We start from the raw sequence: 23,153 nt of genomic DNA, 5'->3' as shown, positions 1-23,153 counted from the left end.
AACTACATGAGCCTCAGTTATCGATTCTTGCCGGTTGTATCACGTTTGGCCACATCACTACAGGACGAAGTCTAGTCTAGTTCTCGACGTCCTCAGCTTTATGAATACTTCAAGCTTCAGGTGCTTGCACATCGTACACTCTGGGCCAATAAAAGGTAATGTCCCAAAATCCACGGCTTACCGGCTAAGCAAAGAAAATTCTACTTTGAGGTCACGTTTTAAAAATTCTAGTTGTATTCCTTGGCCGTACTTTTAGTAGATCGATAGACTCGGTAATGACTTGATTCCGTGTACAGTATGGCTAAACGAATACAGTTCCATTGTAAGAATAAATCGAATTGAAATGGATGGAAAAATATTACAATTCAATTTTAGTATTATTTCAGTTTGTAGGAATAGGTGACTGTCACGCTCTGAGCTATGCGGTAGCGATTTGTAACACGACCCGATCCTTAGAACGGTTATGTTATTGCCTCGCATGTATCGACTCGGCAATATGGGAATTTATTTTATGTTCCTCGTGTCCCGGTGGAATTACCATGGTATGTGAATAATGTTAATTTAATACAGTGTAATAAGGTGAAGGGTGATTTTGTCCGCCAGTGCAGAGGACTGTCATATTTTCCACGGCAAATGAGTAGGTACCTCACCTGTTTAGTTCAAAGGGATAATTATGTAGCGCGTTGCTCGTTTTTATGCAAATTTCATTTGCATTAATTTGTTTGTATCAATGTATAATGATTGTCCTTGTGTGGTTCAGCTGTTGTTGAAGCTTAGGATGACAATAGCATTAGAATTGAATATCTAGTGAGCTAATATCCGGAGAATTGATGTCTGATTGCCCTCTCGTGTTTAGTCTCGCATTTCAATGTTTGATCTCTCGAATACAGTTTCTGAATTGGTAAACGTTTCTTAGAAATGCTTCCATCAAATACCTTTACAACATTTACATTATTTTATATGAACAAACTGCAATATAGGGATTTTTGGAAACATACATTCGGAGCACGATATGTTAAATAAATGATCACTTGAACTGGTATATTTCAGTTGCTCGTCAAACAAACTTTTTGTTATAATTACACACCTGTCACAAATACTTTGGTCTATCATAAAATTTTATTAATTATTGTGTAGTAATCAAAGACTCCACCCTACGTCGTTAATTACTTTGCCCTAGCATCAGGTAATATTAAGTACATTTGTAAGCCAAACAATTATTTGGAATATGGTATGACAATATCAAGCACTATTTGTTTTAAGAAAAGTTTAGTTTTCACTATCGATCGTGTACTACAGGACTACAATTACTCTGAAAATAATGTTCACTAATTTTTTCTTTTACACTGTTGCTGAAGGTTTTCGCTGTCATTGTCAAACTGTAACCTTTTTAAACGTCGCAAAATGCCCTCAACGACTATGCCGCAACGAACAAAAATATTGAAAAATACGACACTAACAAAGACATTGTTTCCCTCAATAGTCTGTATCTACAACGCAATCGCAGTTGCGTCGTGTTCTACATAAAAATAAAAAAAAATACTGTTGCCTTTTCAAAGGACTTTTCATATACAAAAGGATAATTTCGCTTTAGTTCCCATTATGTACGGCGTCCATTGTTGTCCGATGCCGTGGTTTAAACACACCAATTTGCAAATGCGCCGCTTTTAATTTTACCTAATTGACCGTTTTACGTGGCCACCGAAGGTTTCGTGAATGTGAGGCACGAACCACTTTTGTCACCGCAGCCAAAGGGTTTGACCGTAAATGTAGCTCATTATATGGCGATCCGACAGATCTCGCATTCTCCGGAATTAAGCTTACGTTGAGCAACAAGTCAGAGACATGTTTGCCTGGATTTATGTCATTATTTTCTATGAGATAGAATATTGTATATTATTACATTTTTTGTAAGTTCAACCAACTTCTACTACCTGTCTAGTCATTATGTTTCGCGTGCTTTAGTAAAAGTAATTCGTTTGAGATTTAAAAAATATTGATAGGTTTTTTTTGGGAGAATTAACGCCAGGAATAAAACAATCGTTATTCCACCCCCTAAATTGAAATAGATATACGAGATAGAGATTTTTTCTCAGTTTTAAATTAATACGACTGTATAACGAAGTACGTACTCGATATAAAGTATTTTCTTAGATATGTGATAGGTGAGCAGTGCATTAATTAGATGCTGCTTCATAAACTAATAAACTAAGACTAGACTAAGCACACCATAATAATTTCCCAAGACAGACTGAACACTATCCTGTGAAGATACTAGAAACTGATTCACTGAATATTGGTTTCCAAACTTGATTATGAACATTAGGAACTTAACGTGTGGAGTTTGTTGAACAATATACATTACGATAGCTACCGGCACAACTTGTGTCAACACCTAGTACATTGCTTAATTAACTCGTTGCACTCGGTTAATGTTCTTGGCGAGTCAGCAACCAGACACTACATTTCTGCTCAGTCGCAATCTTCGTTAAAAACATGGTTTGCGGTCATAACTCGTTACCTGGATTTTTGGTTACGGGTAGAGCTTTTTCATAAACATAATACATTGTACATTCTTGGATTTACACGATATTAGATTATCACTCGCCTATATTTCGTAAACTAATGATATATCATTACGCTTTTAACATCCCTATAGTACAGTTACAATTTTCTCATTGAATGTAAGTAAATTAATCTACCTATTGAAAACTTATATTGCCTTGAATATTAGTTTTCGTACAATTAATTAATTTGTGTTCATTAAATGAGAGTGGATCTTCTTGAGTGGATCTACTTGGGAATACTAGGCAACACAATAACCGATTTAAATTCTAAAGGTCTAATTGTATCGAATACTCACAGGACACGTATTCCACGTAATGTTACCGTTCGATCCATGGGTTTTAGTCTGGCTTTTATCGCTTTTAGAGCTCGCATATACGCTGCGGCCGGCTGCGATCCGTTCCGCATACTGGGCTCCTAGTAATTTAGGAATTTTCTAGAACGATGTACGTTCCTGACTGTTTAACCAAACGGACCCGTAAACTTCGAATTTTAAATTGAAGATTCTTCGAAAGTGAAATGTAACCTTCTTAGATAATTGAAATGTTTTGATCAACCTCCTTTTATGGTTTTTTAAACTCCTTATCCATAGAATTATGTGCTGAAATCATTAACGAGTATACGTTTACGATTACAAATTTATTTTTATACTTCACCTATTACCTAAAACAACAGTCACTCAATTTATCTATTGACTTTCTAGATAACACCCCATGACTTTTGTAGGGACTTTATCGTTGACTATCGAACACTATCCGATACCGCAGGTTTCAAATCGATACGATAAGCCGTTACCATGGCAATCCCTAATAGGCAAACATTATTTATAAACAAAATGAGGCCAGGTTATTTTAGGGATAACAGTTGTATTTAATATAACGTCAAATGATTGACTATGTTTATTGTTGTGACTTTGTGTTTTCTGTATCAATATAATTTGTTGGAAATGAATATTTTCTTAATGTATTACTTTACGTATACAAGGTACATAGGGTAACGCAAGTTTCTGGTCTGTAGAGACCAAAATCATGTCTCATCGGAAACTTGAGTTGACTTGTGTATGTATCACTTTAGAATAGAAACTGTTTTCTTGCTTAACCTCCTTAGTGTCCACGATAATAGCTAAAAATATCAAAACATTTTTCCATACCAAGTAACTTAAGATTCCACGATCCTTTTTCAAAGAAACAACTAATAAATAAATATGTAAGCATAGAAAGGCCGAGCTAATCTCATTAAGAAACTCACTAAAACCCAATACTAATAACAACGGGGCGTAATCGTATTATAACACGTTTTCCGCCAAACACAGGTGAAATATGATATAAACGAAAATATATTGTTAGCAGAATTGGTAAACGAGTAAATGTATTTTGGTAATAATTGGCCCAAAACGTATTTGATTTTAGACGTATTGACGACGATATGGTTGCTATAGAAAATGCTTTGATGTACCCTTTATAAGTAGCTGTATAGTTTCGACTTGTTGACTTTTTGAATAATTACTAGATGTTCATTCGTGTATTCAACAAAAATTGATGGTAATCAGTAGTTAGGAGTTATTAAATATAGGTTTTCGTAGTCTAACTTTATTGTAGTTTGGCATTGTAAGCCCTGTTCCAGCTCTACATTTTATTCTTTGACATCGATGAGTTCACAAACACGAATAGAAAGTCAAAAGCTGTCAATTGCACCGTACGGTCTGCCAAATCTATAAGACAGGTAAACATTTTTCAGATCTTTGCGTTGAATTTACCTTTCAATACGTTACGTAAAATATTTTAAAGATTGTACATCGATACAACATTTAAAAAGGTTTTAAAGTAAAAATGTTCGTGTGTATGTAAGTTGCATGGTAATTTTAATGGAATTTGTGGTATCATTAATATTTCGTAACGTAGTTGCGTTGGCAAATTGTTGCCTTTAACCCCGCATTGCGGCTCGTTTTTTTTAACATTTATCATTTCGCACCGGACTACCGACCCGCCTAGCCTTAATAGGCTTTTTGGAACATTACCAGGTTTTTTTGTTATCAACATTTGTTGTGTGCTACGCTTAAATGTTCTTAGTACTTATTTGCACGTGATTTCGTTTGACGGAATGCATTTGGTAGGTTTCGTTTTACGTCATTTCAATATGTCAGTAAGGCAAATGAGCAAACGAAATGTTCTAATATGGATTTTCTATCTTGAAAAACATGACTGAACTTATCAATTTAGTTAGGTAACATCAATTATTCAGTGAATTTCAAAACATCAACGTTTATTTTCAAACATAGAGCATATACTTTAGTGCCTACATTAATATGATACTTAAATATTTGAGTATCACTTAACTATTTAACAACAAAAGGGTAACCTAACAAACAAAGCCGAACTTCATAATAGTATTACATTGTTTCGTAGAATCCGAGCTAAATTCCGAGTTACGAAATATAGTACACGGATGATGATACGTGGAAACGGCTATCGGATAATTGGTGCTATTATTAACGTAACAACTACATTTTCGTAAAGCTTTCATTGTAATTAAGTTTTTTTTTAATAACTGGAAAACATTGAGTACTCATGATGAATCGATCACGGCCACATTATAGATATGGGTATGATAGCTTAGTGGTAAGGCTGCTGGACTGACATGTCAAAGGTCTCAAGTTCGATCTCAAGGCAAGCCCTCACCGACTTTTTGAATGTTGAGTGCGCTTTAGAAATAATTAACACAGCTTTTCGTTTCTCCGGTCGTATCGGATTGCCATTGGCCAATTGGACTATGAGAGAAGGGGACAGAAAGTGCACCTATGTTGGCGCACACGCTTTTGCACTATAATATGTCCCGCGCAGGTGGCTGGTTTCTTGCGACACTAGCCGTTGTGGCCCAAATCATACAGTACAGCCTTAAATAAAGTGTGTAGCCCTTAATTATGAAACCGCCAAGGTATCGGGTTTAGATTTCAATTGTTTTTTATTGCATTTTGGGATTTAGTTTGGATTTCTGTTGAAGATGATTTAAAAATAGATGACTCAAAGGTGGGATATTCTCGTCTTCTAAATAAAGAATTTCTTGTAGTAACGTGTATTATATAATATTTTTTTTATAATTATATATCCTCTCTCGTCTCCATGAGTATTGAAAATAATTTAAAATTTATTTCCTAATCATTTGATTTTCTTATACATAAATCGTATACTCTAGAATATTGTTCAAACCATTATATTTCCCAAAAGAAGTGTTTCACTGAAACTAGAAGTGTCTGTTTAGATGCCGCTGAGTTTTATTATTTTACTCTGAATAACACATATAACTGGCGAATTTCAAGTAATAATGTTGAGTCCATTGAAGCAAGTCAAAATTTGCACATATGCTACCCACAAGTGCATAAAAGAGTATCTAATAAGCTGCATGCTCAGATACACAGAAAGAGTTTCTAAGTTTAAAGTACATATTCCTAAGTTTCTTGTAATATTTAGAGCAACAATATTCCACTAGATACCCCTTGTTGCGTTAATAACTTCAACGGAGGCTTTTTCTTAAGCTTGGATATTAATAGGCTGTTGCGAACTAACAACTTTCAAGTCGAGAAAACTCCGCGCCAACAGTAGCTTGCGAAAGTAAAAACATTTTATTCTTTCCTATTGTACTGCGGTTTATTTTTACCCTGAGTCCCGTATCAACGTAAAATTCAATCAAACATTTTTAGTTTGCTGTTAAAAATAAAATAAAGCGATTTTCGAATTGTTTGACTGGCATTTTATTTACGCAACATCTGGTTTTCGGTTGAAAAGATGTGTGCTTTTGTTATTGAAAATAAATTCACCTATAAATATATTTACTTAGCAATTTAAAACATTTTTCATTGTTACGTTTTCAGATAACCTTTATAAACTAAGCGGAATGACAAACCAACTCTTGTTTTCTGTTTATCTTTCATTCTGGGATCAGTGTGGATTCAAAGACAATATTATTTTAAGGACTGCCATTGCCGGCTGCGGGACTTTTTACAGTGTGTTGAAAAAGAAAACTAGTTAGGAATATTGCAATTTTAATGCAACGTGAATCGCCCCGAGGTTTCAAATGTTTGCTATTTGCGAAAATATTGTGAGAAAATTAACTTTTATCTGACGCTGAGAACTTTAGATGGTTTCTAGTTGTTTCTACAAACAAATTATGGTGTGTTGTTTGTGTAACGGGTGCATTGAAAGGTTTTCTTTGTTGAACATAGTTAGTACTTCATATTACTGGTACTTATGTTTGGATTTTATGTCAAGGAATACGTATACAGAACTATCAATGGAAAAGTAATCTCTTCTTCTTTTTCTTCTTCTAATATATAAAATTCCCGTGCCACGATGTTAGTTACCGTACTCCGTACCGTAAATTTTGTATACATATTGGGTAGGTCTGAGAATAGAACAACATCTATTTTTCATACCCCTAAGTGATAAGGGTTGCTCACACTAAAAAAAAATTATTTTATTTTTTGGACGAAATTGTTTTTATTTTTTTATAATGTGCCATTAAAAATACATACATCAAAAAAAAATATTTGGCAAAACAACGTTTGCTGGGTCAGCTAGTGTTTTATAAAATATAACGAATCTATTACGTAGCGTGATCTTACTTCATATTCATTTAGATTTTATGAAAACTTTTTCGTCATAACTCAGTCAGGATAATCAACATTAACAGTTTTTTGACGACTTGCAAGAGTCGTAAAATTTTAGACGCCCGAATTTCCAGCGTTGAGATTTATCAAAGGTTTTGGTTATTTAAACAAGATGGGATGAAAAGTTATCCTCCGGTGATTGAACTGCTCACCCCAAATTCTTATTATCCTTGAGTCTATATAGCACTCTGTCTGTTTGTTCCTATGATGTTTGAAGTGGAGGTTTTGAAGAGGAGTCGATTTTAGATGACTGTGATTCGTTTCATGATTTGTTCATGAACTGAATCTACGTCTTAAACTATTTTTTTCAAACTTGATAATATTGAGCTTGAGTTTATTATGACAGTAAAAAGCTTTGTCTTAACACCAATAGTTTATTTACAAAATAATGTCAAAGTTAGTTCCAGAGCCTTTGTATGGTCGAGCTCATAAAGTATTAAGAATGATTGACGATACACCGTGCTCCGGTCAATTCGTTATTCGAATCAATTCATTTGAAAACGATGACGCAGTCATAAAGTTAATATTATCATATTTTTGTAGTTCCATTTTTCTTTTTTTTTAAGTTCTTTCTCTACCATTTATATAATGCCTATGGCATTGAAATTAGTATTATTTAACTTGGTACGTAGGAATTGTAGAATAATAAGTAAATAAGCGGTATCATATTGCCCAAGTAATTGGGTTGAGGAGATCAGGTAGGTCTGCATTCATTTAGAACCTGACTTCAACATTGCTGGAAAAAGGCTAGGCTGATGATGAATGTGGTTTCATACTTCTTCTATTTGTATCTTAAATCCTTCTACAAATGTTTTGCCTAAATTGAAAGAAGTTTCAACTAGAGAGAATTACAATAAATGCTAATATTACGATAATTTAATATTTTCCCGGGCCGCTCAAAGTTGATTAACAAAACAAGAATTATTTTGAAGGAACCTGAACCTTGTAATGGGTGTTAAAATAATGTTTTCGCAACAAACAATGTAGCCAACGTTAATAAAATTCTTCAGTCAAGAAACGCGAAACTTTTTTTTTCTCTAGTTCTCTCGCTACAACTCGGGAGCATTTTTTCCCCCTAAGTTAATAAACGTAAGAAGAATTTAATAAAAGCGTCATATTTTGAGTACGACTTTTTGTTTTCCGCGAGATAAGAATATCTTGTTGATGCTGGACTAGGAATTGGGAATTTAATTGTCTCGGCGCCAGCTAGCTTTGGAGGAAAATGAAATACTTAAAAAAATGGGAAGGAATGCTAGAGGCAACAATGAATGCTTATTCATTTATGAATCAAGTTGTGGTGTTTACGAGACCGTATTTTATCTGTTTGACTGTTTTAAAAGGGCTTTTATTGTCTTCTCGGTAAAACTCTTTTTTAAATAAACTGGTTTCACGTTTTCAGGTGCTTTGATCGAGTTTTTCCCAGTTTGTATGCATTTGATTTTAAGTTTAGGCAGAAGGTTCTTAAGTGGTTTTAGATTGTTAGATGAACTAGTCAAAAATAGTTGGATTTCTACTCCCTTTTTTCTTCTTTTGATTCCCGTAATACTTTGTCTGAATAATAATTTGACCTTGAGAGATACTCCCATTAATGTTTTGATACAGTTCTATTTGAAGTACTCTAACACAGGATGTAAAATTACCCATTTCGTTACCATGACATTGTAGTCGAAATAAATTAATATTATGTAAAATAAAATGACGTTACACAAACAAATTAGCGTGTGTACTAATTGGCTATAATTTAAATGAAAGATACAAAGGTTTGATAAGCTTCGGGGCCGTATAATAAATTCAATGAATTTATTTATCGTTTCGGTATTGGCTTGAAATATTTAGTACAATTGTTATATTTTATTTTTCTATTTCATGCTTTTATTGTGCCTAATAACGCTTTATCTGATTCTATTAAGTTCATTTGTTTTTCTATTAAATGAAAGCAGTTGTTGTTGAGGGTAGGTTACGACCTAAATAAATATTTCTATCAAGTTTTCGGCTAGTAGCCCTGTTTATAAATAAGTATAAAGCTTAATTACTTGATGTTCTATTTCTTGTTCTTCTATGGTGTTCAGATTTCAGTCCCAGTGTTATTGTGAAAACAAAGACTTTCAAAATAGAAAATTTTCAATCGTTATTATCAACCTCTTTAGTTCAGTGTTTTGTTTACTTGCTTGGCCAATAAATAAAGGACAAGAAAAACAATTCTGAATAAGACTAATGATTTCAGTACTCAAACAAAACGAATATTTTAGTGCCTGAATTTTCGTAACAGAAACTTTGACTCGATTCTTCAAACTTTTACAATTAACAAATGCAAAAAAAGTCAGAATACGCGGTTCAAATTTATGAAAGAGCAATAAAGAGTATGATCTCTTTACTTTTAAAAAGTTTATGAAATGGTCTGGCTTTTTATTCGGAAATATGACAGAATATAATTTATAGATATAAAATATAAGGTAAAGGGGACTTTTGTTAGAAGTGTCTGAAATAATTTAAATTTACAAACAGCGTTGTGTACTGACGTGAACGTTGCGCACTTGGCCGTCTAACGGGGATCACATTCGAGAAACTTTTAAAAGCCGGTAAGCCCCGGCTCGCTACGAACGAAATCACAGCCTACTAAAGTATATTTCACCCTTTTGACGACACATTATGTACATTTGCAGCGCGTAACGACACGGGCACGGCTCACAATTTCCATTAAGGAGCGACGTAATATGAACAGCCTAAATTTAAATTTGTACGTTCAGAATTCAACCCTAAACGTTGGACTATTGCGTTGAATTTCGGTTGTAGTTGTTACACATTTGTATCCAAAGAACATTGGGTTGGAGCCGCGCCCCGTGTAACACATATCGAATTAGCAGAAGGACGGTATCTTACTGCAATTAGCTTCAGCATATTAGGAGTGCCCAATTGTCCGTTGTACCATTTTGGTGTATCAACGTACCCGAAAATATTGTCGGACCTATTTGGAGCGTATCTATGTTACGCATGACATCCTGTTTTGATGACTACGCGTAACATTAGTACTAGTACCATGAGTGTGTGTGGTTCATGACTAACGAATAAATTGACTAAGAGGTAAAGTTTGGGAAAAACTTGAGCCTTTTAGACTATCTTAAAATAAAGCGTTTTAGATCAAGTAGGTGCTTAGCTTTTTTAAAGTCAGACAACGATGTCACATGCTAAGTTTACGAATTAAGAAGTCTTTTCATTTTTTGCTACTTAATATATTTTTAGAACAAAACATGCTATTAGAATACTAATAGGGATATGTACGTACGGATGGAGTGCTACGGCGTAGCCAACTGTTTAATGTTTTTATTTGTAATTCAGTATTGAAATCGGTGTTACGTTTTTAATCCGTCTGGATATATAACACTATCATAATTGTTAACTGAACATGAAAAACGAACAAGTAGAAAAAAAAAACAAAAATACAATGCAAATTGACTCTCCCTTAAGTGGATTTATTAGTAACGAATTAAGCTTGTGTCTGTTTATTCAGAGAGGCACCGACGAGGATAATTATTTATTAAAATTGTTACCATACTCGCAGCGAGTTGCGACCGTTTCGCAACGCATTAGCTACTGAAATTCCCCGGGTGAAATGTAGGCGAGCCATTCATCTGCCCCCGTTTCGAGGATGAGATTTTTATTTCACCCACTGAATTATACATTGGTACATTATTATGCTTATTACAACATTTACGTTAATAAACATACGGGAAAGTTGTGATTAATGTACGTAGCGTTGCTTTGTGGGGCACAAGATAAACTTATTCATTCCGCAGTCAAAGCCGCTGGCTTGTTATCCGACCGTTTACCTACTCTGTTATGTATTAAAACAGTAAATACACTTACGCCGGTGCATTTTCCTCTTTCGAGTTTATTACAATTAACGGCGTGTTTTACTGTACTAATTCGGCTAATTGTAAACGGTTGTTCTTAAATTCGTGTTAGTTAATAACTCGTTTGGAAAAATATTCAGTGCACGAACGAAACGCATGCTTGGTAATATGGAACAGGTAAGTGGGGGAAGTGCTTACTGAAACCAGTGTAGTTTCTAATAGGGATGATGGCAATTTAGTTTTCAATTTCCGTCATGTATTTAATAATAATTGGTTTAATGAATAATAAGTTTTTTTTAGTCAATGATTGAAAAGGCAATGATCAAATGACAGTAAATGGAACTTATGCATGGCGTCACTTTTATAAATAAATTTTGCGAAGTCGTAATGCCTCTCCTTTGAAGCAGTTATTTTTTGTCAATTTTTATGTTCTGATAAGGGCAAAAATATCTGTATTTTTTATTTTCTATACGTCGGACTTGTTTAATACATTTTCCCTAACTTATTCACTCATCGTCCCTAATCTTGTCGCTAATTTTCGTTTGCCAATAAAAGTACCTAGTTGTTCGGTTCAGCAACAACGGCGGTAGAAAGAGTTATAAAATATAACTAATTTTAATTGTTCCTTTTATACGCTAAGACTGATCCTAATCACCTTATGTATGTATGTGTTATTTATGTGTGTCTCAGTGTTACTTCCCCCATATTTGTCTATAATCTATACCTGCCAAAAAAACAAGATATAATGCTTAAAGTAACAAGTTTGAAAAAATAGGATGAAGTAAACAGATTCAAAATACCGCGAGAAAATAAGAATCTTAAATCCTGTTTTTCTTTAATTCTCGAATCTGTACGCGAGGCAGTATCTTCCCGCTTTTCTGTGAGAGAAAATGCGCAACGATTTGCATTTATTTTTAAGTCTCGGGAACCAATGGGATATGTCCCACGTACTTGTAATGTATTTTTAGGCTTGTATGTCACAAGTTTTGAGGATGTGAACTCGTGTTTTATGCACTTTAAGGCTGGGTTGATGTTTCACTTGCATGGTCAACAACGATTTACTCTACTTTGCAATAGTTTTGGTATTGTTTATATTTGGAAAACAACTTGAGTGCAGGACACGTGACAATTTTTCCAGGACGTATAAAGCCTCACTAAAATCATTAACTTTGACTTCATTTTGTATATGAACAGTGTGATACCACAAGGATCTATTGTTTATTATTATTACATAAGCTTCGTCTTAATATCTTTGAATTCTCTTTATTTCATAAATACAACAGTTCAGTCCAGTTCACGGAAGTGGGTTTTCTCAGGATTCTTGTAAAATTAATAAAACCTTTTGGCCTTATTTATGAATGTTTAATAATATAATAGAATTTATCAAGCTTGACTTGTAAATAAAATTATTAAAAGGTAATTAATACAAAAATAGCAATAAATTATTAAGTAAGCACATTAATGTAATAACAGTTTAATGCCGAATATCATTGTTCGCGGTTTTCGTTAATAATGTAGGAATTAAATATATTTCGCGGTTTCATCAATTAATTGGCTGGCAATGGCAAATACAGTGAAATTGGTTTGTTCGTTTCAAATACATTTTATAGTGAACAATTTGCGTTTTTTTTTGTTTATTTGCAAATGCCAATGGTGCTTGAAAAGTTTAGAGTTAATTTGATGAACACTATCGACAGTTCATACTAATCTATTTTTTTATTTGATTAAATTTAGATAAAATAATGTCTGCGCTGTGGTTTTTTAAAACAAATGTCGTCGTCATCCCTATCCTACGTGTCAACTTTTACTTTAAGGCTTTAAGAGGATATTGTTTTGTAAACAATATTCTCTCACCCATCTCTTAATTTCATTCAGCAGTCTCGTAACCAAGATAGTTTCTCAGTAATAAGCCGTACGGTCACCATACAAAACCGACACATTACGTTGTTGCTGACACGTCGAGAATCGCGACAAAATATTTCAGTAATCTTTAGTTGTTTGCTTGCTTGTACCCAAACCACTATTGTGACTTATTTTTCTTTTTACATTAAGAAAACTCTATCTTAGACAGCTAAAACTACATTTTTCTTATTGCACTATGTCTCTTTTCAAAACAGCAAAATGTACAGTTTTCAGTATAGTACTTGATTCAGTAATACTAGGAGACAGATCGCGTCATCCGACTTAATTTTTTACCACACTTAGAATAGGCTTACAAACTAAATAATTCATTAACATTTTACGACATACATTCACGGTACACGCTCCGCTGTCTAACTTTGTAACTCTCTATGTAGATCGTAGGTCTTAAATTTAATCTCTAAGTGGAACACATCACATAAACGAAACGAAAGTAAAAGCCCTTAAATAAGAGAATGAAAAACGAGCAAGAAGCTCACACGATAAGCGTTTAATCTCTTTAAGTGTATCTACATATGTATACACAATAAGTTTGTGTGTATATAAGTATGTTGCCGCAACACACGTGAATACTTTACGGCAGACTGCTAAATAACTCTTTAAGGAAAAGAGCTTAACTACGCTAGGCAGAGCCTAAGGAATAACACTTCCTAAAGCATTTCTAAATTTGTGATTCCAATGACAGAACACCTATGATAAAATTGCGAACGGAAAATTCATATCTCTTGGTCAAATATTGTTGTCATCCATATATCATTTCGCATTCCAAAATATTCGTCATATTTTCTATCCAAAAGATACCATTTCTAATTCACTCTCTAGGGGTGGTGTACCCTTCCCACTTCAAGAGTTTCCCTTAGCGATTCTTTAAAAACTTACCCTGTGTACTTAACCCATATTCAAGCACATTTTTTTGCAAGAAATTGTGGGAGAATGTTTTTGATAATAAAAGAAAAACGTACCTTAATACATTCTTAGACTTCCGAGAAAAATGGTTACTTTGTTTAACTTATTCTATGAAAACTTTATCCAAAAGACGGATGAGTCTAACAATGTTGTGAGGGTAGAAAATCAGTAGAAAAACGCTTGAATATAGAAGAATTTATTTTTATACTTGATTCGCTAAAGGTCACAATAGGCCGCGCGATGTGGATGAAAAATTAAATTATAAAATTTGCCATATCCGGGTTGCGCATTGCAAAATTTACTGAATGCCAACAATTTGGCTACGTAACCTAGGTGCATTACATTAATTTCTAGCTGAAAGCTGGGGCATTAATTTGCGTCTGCCTCCACAGGGAAACCGCAAAATACTAGTTCCGTTGCTATTCATAATAAAACGGGTGCAAGCCGCTAAGTGCTCCAACATCTGGGCGCAACGAAATACTATTATGATGACAAAGGCCATGAAATACTACCGCTGTTAAGGCACTCTTAGTGATAAATACGGAATATTGTTAATTAAAATAGTTCGACGTCGGAACACTAATTGTTTGACACCAGTCTAAATTTATTTTGTCTGTTCTCTGCATCAGTTTTGTCTTTGTTTACCGGAGTGTATCAAGGTCACTGGTATTTTAATATGTAGTAAAACAAATATAACCTACACCAACGTTTATATTTTTTATTAATTAAATTGCTACTAAATTAAATATTTGCTCATCACATATTGACATAGCCTGCATTTTGTTTCAACACATTGTATAGTGGGTTTGTTAGTATCACTTGCGTTCATATCATATTCATGAATGCAATAAAGTCTTATTTACCAATTGTATAATTACTGGGCCCGTTTCCATGGATACGTGATGTTTTACAAACTTGAGCATTGATAGAGTCGATTGAAAATAGCTAACGACATTCGTCTTTGACTACTTACGTGACTTTGTCTTGTCATTCTACGGTGAACGGTTGCTTCAGTGTAAGCTTTTGTAAAAATCGCTGGTCTGGGAGGACTTTACTGTTGATATCGTAAAAGTAGGGGCAAGTAGATTCCACGTATGCAACGCATGATATAAAGATAATATATGATATAATTAAGTAAGTAGAAGCACCCTTAAATTCGTCGTGTGGTTGCGGGGTATATGATCAATGTTTGTCAATCGTTTCGATTTTCTGTTGCACACTATGCGTATTTGAAATCAGTTCTATCTCTTAAAAAGAGAGTCTATTTTTTTCGTTTGATCCATCATAATCTTAAAACAGGGAACTCGGCTGACGATCTTAGTAAAAACAAAACACGAGCGTGAACTTAATAATAATTTCGAAAACTCTTCAAAGTTCTTTTTAGAGGGCCCGAAACGGTTATTCTTTATTACTTGGGTAGTGATTATGATGTAGTATAATATGGGTTTGATAAAAGGTAGACAGTTGCCCTTCTATCTTTGCCTCGAATTTTAAGGTTTTCTTTTCCTACTTAATAGGTGGATAATCCAATGCGATTAAGGATTTTTTTCTTTTTAGTTTGCTAAATATGGCAAAATTTCCAAAACTATCAATTTGATGTTCAATGTTACTGATGAAAACAGCATTGCATAGATGTCTGGGGCGTAAACGCTGCCATATTTCGGTGGCTTATTAACTATTTCTTATCTGTCCACTCGGGATTCTAAACCCTCTTACTTGGTAGTCATACTTGCGACCACTAGGAAGTCACTAGGCAAAATATGCTTAAATAGAGTAGAAGTACCGACGGGTAATACAAAGATGAAATAAAACATTACAGCGAAAAACAAACTATGAATTAGTGACAACCTTCGATGAACTTCGATCTTTATTTGTTGTTAGAGCGCCGGCAGAAATACATCATGTGTGAAAAATTATAACTGTCTAGCTTTCACAGTTCATGAGATACATCCTGGTTCCGAGAGGTTGGATAGACGGACGGGCGGCGGATCCTAAGTTCCGTTTTTAGCCTTATGTTACGGCATCCTAAAAATCAATGTATCCTTAATACTTTAGTACTTTACATATTAAACTTGTAGACCTTTGCATTTTATTCCGTTTTTATAGAAAAAGCAAAGCTCGCAAAATCGTGGCATGTTATTCTGGAAAGAGTATAATTTATTACGTTTGCTGCTTCGGAGCCACAATCGTTGAGAAAAAACTTCTTTTGTATATTACATAAGGTTTGATAGAGTAATGGCAGTATTTGTGAAGTCGAATGGCACAATTCGATATAAAAACTCAACCTCTTTGGTAACGATAATTTATTTTCTGTAAGTAATAGTTTAGGAGAAATGTTTCTGAAATAGATGATGTAAAAAAGTGGTACTTAGATGCATCCGGGTGGACTGGAAGCCGACCCCAACATAATTGGGAAAAGGCTAGGGTGAAGATGGTGATGATAATATACAAACTGATAAGATTCATTTGAAACTTTTTCATGACTTTTTGATCAAGGTTTGCATGTATGCATGTTTGAAAAAAAGTCTAGGATATCAATATTTAAGAATGAATAATGCATGCTATTTTAATTATGAATTTAAATATTTATATGAAACACCAATTAGGGGTTAAGTAGTCATAGTTGTGAAACCTGGTCGAAATTGTTTATTGTGATCTCATGCAGAAAATTTCATTAGTGACCAGTGCTGTTAATTGCATAAAATTATGGAAAATAAAAGCTCCGTGCTGCAAATAAACATTACACGATTATTATTATTTGAGTTATTCCATATTTTTATTTCATGTCGAGTTATTTTTTCTTTATCCATGTGTTAGGATTGCTTTTGATGAATGAATTGTGTTTTAAGGATAGGTCGTTTTTTGACGTATGTTGAATATATGATTTGTATGTTTTATACTGTCAAATATAGGCATTTGTAGTTTTTTTTTATTTTATATGTGCTGTTAGTTTTTTTTTTGCGAGGGTTTGGCAAATATTTTCCATTCTTCCTGGCGCCTGTCATTCACAATACTACTGTCAAAGCGGTGAAAGCACCTGCGATGAACAGGTTAAACCATTCCCTGCCTATTTAATACATAAAAAAGTTTTAATTTTAACTTTTTATTCTTCTTTAACGTTTTTGGAGTAAGATAGAGAGAATGAGAATATGGGCCGACCAAAGTCTTTAAGTCTTCTTTGTCAAAGTAATTAGCAGGCCATAGGTGGACAGTAAAGTGCGGCCGAGTTGCGGCTACTGAGATACGATTGGCTTGCGGCCCGCTACTAGTTATGCACTGTTCCGATGTTTAAACCCAGCGTCTTATAGCCGTACGTGGCTTCTACGGAACCGCAACGCATGAAAAATTTACCGCGATTTGGGAATACGTTTAGATACCCTCCTTATTAATAGTCGATGCGGTAAAATATTGCAATCGTTGTGCGCGATGGAGACGTTCCAGTTTATACTTTATAATGTTATTATCTAGGCACTTTGAGTAGTTCTAGATTTCAATTGTAACTTTGTTTCAATATTTGAATGATTTCCAGTGAATCGAATTATGTTAGGTATGTTTTTATGTTTAAGTATCTTCTTGTTTGTTAGCTAGTTTCAGAAACGAAATAAAGTTGAAGGTTTACTTTCGTTTAAATCAATATAAAATGATAAATATTTGGCTTTAGAGTCGTCTAGGATTTTATGAAGACGTTTCGTTCAGGCAAAGCGATGCCGATAACGTTCATAGGTAAGTGCGAGTCAAGTTATAGTGCGCGCCATAAACTAGGGTCGAAAGTTGTCGGCGTTTGGGATCGATACGAAGGTTTACTCATCCACGGACGCACGGGCCGGACACATCGCGTGCCACCTTTAATACAAAAATATCGATTTTTCCACAAAGCCGCGTCACCGCAATCAATATACCTTTCCGCCCCGTGCCTAATTACGCCCGCCTACATCACTCAAACATCCGTAAAAAGCCTCGTAATCAGGCTCGCTGTGTACACTGATGATATCCACCCTGAAAAATAGCGCACACTGAATCATTGAAAGCGCACAGGAAAACGCTTCATTGTAAACGTTTTATTTAATTTTCCCTCCATTTACTTTTTATAATTTCTGCCGGGCATAAAAAACGATCCGCCGCCGCAGGAAGCGCGCATACACGCGAAGCTAGCCATATCTGGACGCACACAGGGATAGGAACACCTGTCTCGGGAGCGAAAGGTGTGCTTTAGCGTGTGCGAGCGAAACGACCGTATGGGAGCCGCGGGCGTAGGACAGAGAGGCGTTATGCGCGCGCAGAGTGTTGGCACGCCCGCCGCGCGTCCCGCTCGCTCGTAATTCCGCCCGAGAGCCGTCAGTCTATCGCGCGCAGAGGCAGCGCTTGTACGTGCCGCCCTTTGCTCTGACGCGACCGACGCAGTGTCCGTAACCGGTGTTCGGAAAATTGTGCATGTGCGTTTTCCGACGAATGCAGTGTGTGTGCTTGTGAGATGTGCTATTGTTTTCTAGGTAACGGAGACTCTTGTTTGAAAAAGGCAATCGGATGCAACGAATTAATTGATGCACTTGTTGGCGCGTTGTTAATTTCGCTTTTATTAATATTTCCCACGGAGGTATTGTTTTATAAACCGCCAAGTTAATAATCACACAGTTACCTACAGTTTATTTGCTAGTAAATTTAAACATAGTAGTGTTGTTATGTTATCAAAGTTATGTTAAAGCGCGCAACTCTTTATTAGTCACGATATGAATTTATGATCCGTTAATTGTTTGCGCCGCTTAAGATAAGCCTAACAAACTGTAAATGTTAGCCACACTGGTGCAACTCAAGGAGCTGAACTTATTACAATCTTATAAGAGTTCAAAGAAAGCCTAGCTCACGATGGAGATGTAGAATTACATTTCTGTGATAAACTGATGTAAGTTACACAAAAAGGAAAAGTTATTTCTAAGAAAATAAGACTCGAAATGAGAAACACGCGTCGTCATGTCATTCATGTGATACACAAAAGTCACAAAAGCGGGGCTCACAACAATAGCAACGTAGAAATTACTGCCAAGTATCGACAGCGGGAGCACTTTCTGAAACCACTACGCATTGTACTGAATCCAAACAATGAGAAAATACATATGTAACAGTTATTTATCATACTACTAACTCGCATGATTCTCTGTATAATAAACCAAATTCTATAACTAAGAGGCGGTGTTATTGCAAAGAAAACGTTAGAGAAAAAGTTTTCAAAACTTGCCAGTACTCGAGAGTATATTGAACAGCTTTGGATGGAGAAACAAACACAAAAAATAATTATTCCTATTAAATAAAAACAACGTATTTTATGCGGAGAAAGTTTGCACACAGATTTAATAGATAAGTATCAGACTAGTTGCAATGAAATTGAATGGATAACCCACAGAAGCTAGAAAATTGTTTCGAAGTTACAGATCAGCACCTTTGAACCTAAAAAAATACAATAGTGGCTTATCTTCCAAATTAAACTTAACACGTGGTAGAAATCTAAGTTGATGATCAAATATGTGTTTAAAAATAACATGAGACAAATCGCATCATTGTTAATGCCATTGATTGTTTCGTTACCGAATTGTATTTGAGATGATACTGCTATTGATGGCATTCTTTCGCAATATCAGTTACAATAGCCGTAAACAATGGCTCTTGTTACAATGATTTTGCATAACACGAGCTAACACAACTGCAGCAGTTAGTTAAAACTCTAACAAATTATTTGCATTGAAACTCAGTGGCATTTTTGAAATGAAGCTGATGTAAATGGATTACTTTTTTCACGGTGGATGGTCACGTAAATGCAAGACAGACGAACGAACACCCTCGCTACGGACGAATAAACGCCAACGTCGTTAGATAGACACGTACAAACATGAATAATGTGTGCTGAGACATTGACAGAATCAACACCGTTCGACAACACAGCAAATAACGAACTAGATACGTTTGATGTTACAATGAAACCAATTCTATTCCACAATGCATTGACAAGAAGAAATAAATTATTTATGATATGCCGCGGCGTCCTGCTACTGCAGCTTTAACTAATTGATCTCAATAAATGAAAATGACCTCTAAAATAGCGGCGTGACCATTAGACTCCCTACCGTAAGAAATGAGAGGTTAATTGAGTTAATGGAAGTATTCTCCAGTGTGGATTGAAGCACTTTGAGGGCTAGGCGCACCTATTTAAACTTTTTATAAATTGGAGTTTTTTTGCTGATTGCTACAAAAGATACCACCGCGTATTTAGCCCAGAACTCTCGGTAAATTGAAGTATCTCTATGAAAGGTTGCTCTGGTTTTTTTTTTCATTCTGTGTTCGTGTGAAAATGAACAGTGTATTCTGTTTTCTTTGGTTCCCATATTTCGAAAGAAATGTTCTCAAGTAATGTAATCTTAATCACATTATGTCAACAATGTTAACTACAAGCCGGTTGCTAATGCGCAAATTGCTTATTCGTATTTCGTTAAAGGAACATTTCATGCACTGTGGGATTTGTTAAGGATTTTTGTCGAAGTACAATTTTCTAATCGTCGGCATTCTCGTTAGCTACTTGGAAGTACGAGTGTAGCGATAATTGTCTTCGATTGAGATCTTGCTCTTAGATGTTCGACAATTCCTAATTATATCTTTCACTTGAACGACTTCTTCGCGATACTAGTATTGCTTCTATTATTTCGCCTTATGTTTTAAGAGGTTGAAATTCTATCTTTTTGAGTACATATCGGTTTTCAACTTATTTTTATTTTGTTTTTGAAGTATTTGTCTTTAATTTCTTGCAAATGAATTGCATTTTGTTTGTCGCTTGGTCTTAAAGATTTTGGGTTTCGTGAAATATTCTGGGATATTGTGTTTCCTTTGTACTATTCCACGTGTCACTTATTGATTTGTAAATTGCAGTAAAGTAAATTATTCCATCCTTCTCAACAAAGTTGCAAATGTTTTTGGGTCAAAGTCACTATTACAAAATCCAGCAGATAATTCAGTCGTTATATTTCCAGTTCAGTTCTAAAAACAACCATGTAAATATATTCGCCTGTCTTATGTATGAGTCACTGGAAACTGCTTTAAGTTTGTTTATCATATTTTTTGTCGTTAGATCTGAATACAATATTTCATTACGATGTCTCTTTATTACATTTTATTTTGACATCTATTTTTGGGTTGGTATTTGGTCAGTATAATTACAGCGAGACCGTTTCAAATGGTTTAGCCGTACCAAGGCCTGCTATTGTGGCCGTTGCGTCACTTCGTGTCATGACTGTGCTCCATAAGGGCGGCTAATAGCCGCTTGTTAAATTAATTATAGCCCCGACTAAATATAGATTGATGTGTTCAGGTCATACTTTTGTGACCTTTTCCAGGTATATTTTACATCCAAACGTTTTGACATTAAATTTATAGCACAAGAATTAATAGTCCGAGTATCATTATATTAATGATACCAAAGTTATCACGTGTATCCAAGATAAATGGTTATTTAAGAGGAAATATTTGTAGTAACATACCAAGAAATTTCTCGTAGTAATTTAATGAGTGATAAATATTTATTATTCATCGTATGGAAACTATTATAAATATTATGTAATGTAAATATTAAACAGGACGCCATAAATCTGTTGGGATAGTCTTAAACTTCCTTAAGGTATGAGAATTCGTTGAACAGAAATAAATGATCTTCAAGATCAATTCCTGTGCTCAGTCGACGCCTGCTGAATTTCAGTTTAAAAGGCAAATAGTCTTAATCGATTTATAGGCAGCAAAAAATCAAAGGTAACAGTTACAGAACTCTTGGCAAGAGACATCAAAAACGTGTCGCATCGCATGGCGCATAGGTATAAAATAGCTTTGATAGGATTTTCGCCGACTAGCAATTTGTTTTGTGTGTTCCGGAAAACGATCGGATAGCATTGATTTGCAATAAAAAATATTGCTTTGTCATGTTTTCCGCGGTGTGGCCTCTTTCACAACACTACAACGGGCTGCAGTGGTCGCCGCACGGTACGAAATGACCAGCAAAATGTTACAAATGATTTTATTCAGCTTAGTATGATATTGATATCCACAGGTGGGCGATGTGATACTAATTATTAGGTAGCCCAGCTGTGGTTATACTTATAAATTTTATAAATAAACACGTGATTTCAGTATAATTTGATGTTAAAATGAAGCTAATCGGAATACCTCTTGCGTGTGTGATTTATAACATTAAACTATTTTGTTTCTTGGAAGATTTTGGAGTCATTAATCGACACACTAATAAAATGAATTTGATTCTTATACATTCAACTTTCATTATGGAACCTAGTTGCATGGTTTCCTGAAATTTCAAGCTATTTAAATTTTGCTTCGAAGTTAAAAACTAATATACCTTTTGACGAATACATCAAGTGTTCAGCACATTATCAAACGCCTCTTTTATAAAACCGTCAGACCCAAGACAAGTGATCGTTATTCACACGTTTTAATTTGTAATCACATAATTACTGACATGTTTAAGTTCAAACATAATAAAACATAACATTTAACGTGTCTACGAAATTTAAAATAAAAGTAAAAGAGGAAAGAGCAAGAGCCGCTCTCGCAGAAATAAACTGGAGCGCTGGTTACAGACATCACTTTACTGCAAATGTAAATATTTGCGGTAATAAAATCTATTTAGGTGATTAATTCAATGTAGGATGACGTGTTTCTACAGCATACTGAGCACGTGTCTTAAACAAATGGAAAAATGTACATAAAAACCTTTTAAACGATCGACTTGATGGCCCACCGTGTTGAGTTAGGACTACCAAACACGATAGCGCGATATTTTAATTTTCTAGTCAATTGTTTGTTAATGTATTATCTTTTAGAGTTTACGGCTTTTCGTATTGCTACTTGATGCGAATTGCATTAACGTAGACTGAATTAAATAAGTAGAGCAAGAAGTAAATTGGTAAATGTTATGACTTTAGCTTTTTTGGGAGGAGTCGATTTTAAACTAAACTTCTAATACCTGAAACGATAGTTTCATATTTCATAAATTGATCAACTAATTTGGTTATTCCTTCACCCCTTTGTAGCCGTTTAGTACCTACTCGAGTTTTTAAGATCGGAAATTGAATTGTCTAGTCTAGAGCAAACACGATAGGGGCAGATGGCACTTAATGAAGACGGTCGCGCGACAGCTGATGTCACCGTCCCGCGAAAATTTCCTTCCATAAACAGGTGGTCTGTGGGTGTTCAGTATTTCT

Source organism: Trichoplusia ni, chromosome 10 (assembly GCF_003590095.1).
Source record: "Trichoplusia ni isolate ovarian cell line Hi5 chromosome 10, tn1, whole genome shotgun sequence".
Taxonomy (NCBI): domain Eukaryota; kingdom Metazoa; phylum Arthropoda; class Insecta; order Lepidoptera; family Noctuidae; genus Trichoplusia; species Trichoplusia ni.
The sequence above is the reverse complement of the archived record's forward strand: the minus strand, read 5'-3'. Positions refer to the sequence as shown.